Source organism: Camelus bactrianus, chromosome 24 (assembly GCF_048773025.1).
Source record: "Camelus bactrianus isolate YW-2024 breed Bactrian camel chromosome 24, ASM4877302v1, whole genome shotgun sequence".
NCBI lineage: Eukaryota > Metazoa > Chordata > Mammalia > Artiodactyla > Camelidae > Camelus > Camelus bactrianus.
Genome location: NC_133562.1, coordinates 528301 through 533167, shown reverse-complemented (window position 1 = coordinate 533167; position 4867 = coordinate 528301).

Sequence of the window (4867 nt, the reverse complement as noted above, 5' to 3'; positions counted from 1 at the left end):
GGCCCCGCCCCCAGCGCTGCGCTCGGGGGCCCGCCCCGCGGCTCGAGCCCCGCCCCTGCGCGCTGGGTTCGCCCCGCCCCCGCCGAGCGCCGGCTCGCGCCCGAGGTTTCCCCTTGAGCTGCAGTGGCCTCCGCGAAAGGCGGTGGAAGCGCCCCGGCTCTGGCGCTCTCTCCCGGTCCCCGAGCCCTGCTCTGCTCTGCCGGCTACGGTCGGCCTCCACGCGCCGGACCGTTGGCTTGGATAACGTCCCTCCGCATCCCCCCTTCATCCCAAGCCCCCGAGGCGTTTGTGAGTTGGCTCACTGGCTTCTCCCAGGCGCACAGGTCAGGCCAGCGATGCCTGCTTGTCGCTGGTAATCCGCAGACGTTCGTCCCAGCGTCCTTCGGACTCGCCTCACGAAGGAGGGGATGATGTCCCGGTGACCACCCGCATCGCAGCCCAGTTAACCGAGTCTGTGCATACCTCCTGGAGCCAACAGCACAGGGGTGACACTGAACCGGGACAGTCAGCCATAAAATAAAGGCCTCCAGGGCTCGGTGGACTCATTAAGCAGGCAATGAAACAGATAGTTCTTGGATAAAACACTCGTTAGCGAGTTTACTGGTAACACTCCTCCCTGAGACTAGGCCTGTGTGAGAACCTTACAGAGCTGAAAGCATCCACCAAGTAAGAACTGCACCTGTGTAAGTACCAATAAACCTCCTCAGGCAGCCTGATGCGCAGTACTAGACACTGCGCGCTCAGCAACTGCACCTTGCGCGGGAAATGACAGTAGCCTATTATAAACGCCTGAGACCCCGCAGCGCATACAGCGGAGCGGGAGAAGAGGAAAGCAAGAGGATACGAAGGGAGACATTGAAAGACAGGGAGGACAAAGCTTCTCCCCGGGCACCTTATTGTAATTTCATTACAAGATGTACAGAACAAACTCCAAGTAACGCCACTTTATGGGTTCATAACCCTGTTTGTAAAAACGCACTCTGTGCTTCAGCCCTGAAAAGGTCTATTCCTCATATGCTACAGATAGGGTGGATAAAGACATAAAACCTCTTGAGTGAAAACACAGAAACAATTCCTAACAGTTGCTATTTTAAAAGTTGAGATCCTGCATGAATTTTGAAAATACAGAGAGGGCTTTAAAATACTAGTTTGAACCATGCAGAAACAGTGGAATGGTCTACTTTTATGGACACCACCGCCATCTTCCGGCCTTGGGGAGTATTGCTGCACTTGGACAACTATAGCCAAAAATCAGTAACATTTTGGTCCTTACCTCACCCCTAAAAGACAAGTAAATGACTTAATCAACTGAGCAATCCATGAGCCAGACACTTGCCACTCTGGCATAGAGCAGTGAGTAAATCTCCACGTAAAGATAAAAATAACAGGAAGGAGGAAGGAAATGGAAGTGGGGAATGGAAATCCAAATTTTACTCAAATGTTATCTTTAAAAATTAAGGGGTATTCTTAAAAACAAATCCCCATCAGAAGGATCATTTCCCTTTCCTAAGTGATAATTTTTAAAATAAAAATATATTTTGGGTAGAAAAACATCTTGTTGCTGAATCACAGGAACATACAATATTGCAAACAACAGAAGGGTTTTTGTTGTTGTCAAACACAAATTCATGATTGATATATTTAAAGTAAATTTCTTGACTTCATGAGCTTATATGGACTTAACGTGAGGCAAGATGACAAGGAAAATGTTTAATGTTCTTTCTGTATGCAGAGAAAAAAAGGTAACTCTTTAAAAATCCTGGCCATCTTCTATTATAAATCTAGTCATTGTATAAACTGAATAGTTGATGCTTCTTCATATAAAGATGGTATAATTTTTATCTCATTTTCAGAAGCCTTTGCAATTTTGATAAGCCCCACTGTCCATCACCCCGGGGACTCTTAGAAAGTGACTGCTGACAATTCAAAGGCTGTCAGGGTCCAGCACTCTCTCAGCAGGCCCAAGCAACACTGTCAGGGTAACCTGACACCTGCCCATCTTCTCATTTTCAATTCAGACTCAAATCCCTTCATGTTCCATATGATTAGTTCCAATTTCTGTCACTGATTTTATTTTTTGATCCTGTGGCTTCACCACTTTTTAAAAATTGCTCTATACAATTAAAATGTCTGAACAATTTGTATCATTACGTGAATGCCTTTTTCAAAGTGCTGTGAGATCTGTGAAACATGGTGGCATGTGTTACACAGAATCTCATTTGAGTTTTTGCTGATTTTGTTGTTATATTTATTTAAAAATGGAATCATTAAAATGTTTCCTAATCTTATATTTACTTATAACTTCTGCAGAATTAGTGTACTTCGTGCTCCATACTCTGGATATGCTGGCTGAGCTGCTCCAAGTCTTTCAGGGAGCACAATTTGTCTGTTCAGCACAAGCTTATCCCAGACAACTTCCAGACAATTGCTCCTAAGAGGCACATTCACCTAGAAAAGTGCACCAAAAAGGAAAAAAATAGAACAGCATATTTTTTCAGTGTTACAAACTGAATTTTCACTGTCCACAACTATAATACCTTGTAACTTTATAGTGGTATTTTATACTTTCAGAGTTGCACAACTTGAAGCTCAGACATTACTATCCCTGTCTTACAGATGACCAGACAAAAGGCTAGTAATGAAAGCGGTGGGACGGGCACCAGGCCTCCTGACGGGCCCAGCTCCCTCAGCTACGTGACAATGTCTCTCTAAGCTGGCCCAGAGCAAGAAAAAAGTCTTCACACTTCATCCCACGCTGCACCAAGCCAGAATACATAAAAACAGGTGCTTTAAAATTTGTATGTACCAGTATCATTGGTTACACTTTCAATATTTTAAACACTTTGAATGAATGATGTGATGCCCCATGTCCTCTGATTGGTCCTTGTGAATCCCTTAGCACTTAAGTTTCACCATAGGGGCCGTCCCCCCATAGTAGTCATCTTCAAAGTGATCTAGGTAACTGCATCCCTCAGAGGGCTGTAAACAACCACTCCTCTAAGGACGCTAGTTCCATCAACAATCCTAAATGCAATGTGAAACTCATCTCTTTTCATTTTGGTTATCAGATTGAATGTTAACCAAAAATCTTCTGTTAGTCATGAAAACTAGCATGTGACCTTATATGCAGAACTAGACATACACATGGCAGGTAAGAACACAACAAAAGTGGTTCCTCACGTCTATACACTTGTAAATTAATTAGCTTTTTTCTTTCCTATGGCAAAGATACATGTTTATCGGAAAATATTAAGAAAATATCCATTTGTGCCCTTTTACTAAGTTAAATCCTAAACCAGTTTTCCCACTACATTCTCATTCTGTAACATCTGTTCTGTAAGTTGACCTCCCCTACGCTTGATGAGATCGAGTTATATACCTAACGATGAAAATGGAGGGAAAGCAGAGGAACGAGGTAAGACATGAACAGCAGCGTACCAGTATGTTCGTGAGGGACTCTGGAAAATACTAGGCCAGACCTTCTTAATGTGGTTCTCCTTTTAAACAGTTATTTTTAAACCAACAATGGGAGGCGGTAGTCTGATTCTGAATGCAAGTGAAATTATTAGCTTCAATTAGTTAAGAAGATTTGATTTGGAAAAGACCTCATAGAGCTCAGCTTTAGGCCAAAGCACTATTTTACGCCCGGGGAAGTCTGAGTCCACAGAGGGTTTGAGATTTATCTTAAATTACTGCCAGCTGCCCAAAGTTATCCAAATATAGTTCCAGTAACAGAAGCCTTGCGGATCCTCTTTTTTTAGCTCTATTACCTAGTTCTTGCCAGAATTCAAAAGTAAGGAAAAGCAGTAGCTAGCTTCTTAATTCCCAGGGGAAACAGAAAACAACATAGAGCACAAAAAAATCTTTATTTGATAGAGAAATTTTGATGTTTGACAATCATTGCTTGAAAATATAGAATTTTCAATGAAACTTCAAAGAAGCCAGAGTTTCGGGTTAACTTGAAGAGAAATAATCCATTTTCAGAGTGAAGTCATCTCTCGTTGATGCGACAATCTAGAACCATTTTTTCCAAACCTCTGTTGCTTAATTTTTGCTGACCTTTATAAAAAAAAAAAACAACCCTTCTCTTTGTTCAAAAACTTTGGTCTTTCCCCCCTAATGTACATAGGTAGAATCCTGGAGCAATGCTGGGCTCTGGAATTCTGCTCTGACCCTGTGAAAGGTTCATTTCTCTTCCAAGGTCAACATGCAACCAGCACGAACATGGCTCACCTTTTAACTAAATTAAACAAGCAGTGAATTAAGCACCCTTTAGTTATCCTTTAAGCCCTGCCTTGGCAATTTCTGTGGAAGGTTAGAGGTATGGCCGGCCTCCTTATATTTCAGTTGGGCTGTTCCCTCGGGTTTTGCCCCCAAACTCGTCTGTGAACCTGAATTCCTCTTGACCCTTTCTCAGAAGTCATTCATGGACATAATGTCTTTCTTTCCTCTATTTGCTATGCATGTTCATTCCTCTCAGGAACTGGAAATGTAACCCTTGCCCCTACTTTCTGCCTAGTAATCATAATCATTTTTAAGAGACTTCAGGAAAAAAAATCATTGACATTGAAATTCGTATTCAAGACATGACTCCCAGATTTCAACCTGAACTTCTAAGACAATATTTTAAACAAACTTCCTACACTATTCTTTTAATGATATTAATGTTATTCCCTTGCAAGATTTGGTAAGTAAGTCATTCTCTAACTGTAATACTGTTATAATGCCATTGACATTTTCAGTTTTAACTGAATATTCATTTTTTTTCTTTTTAGCAGGAGCAAAGTTTAATTTTAATTACAGGATTATAAATATTGGGCCAAGTTTTCTCACCTAAATCAGAACACTGAAGGAACCACCCAGATAA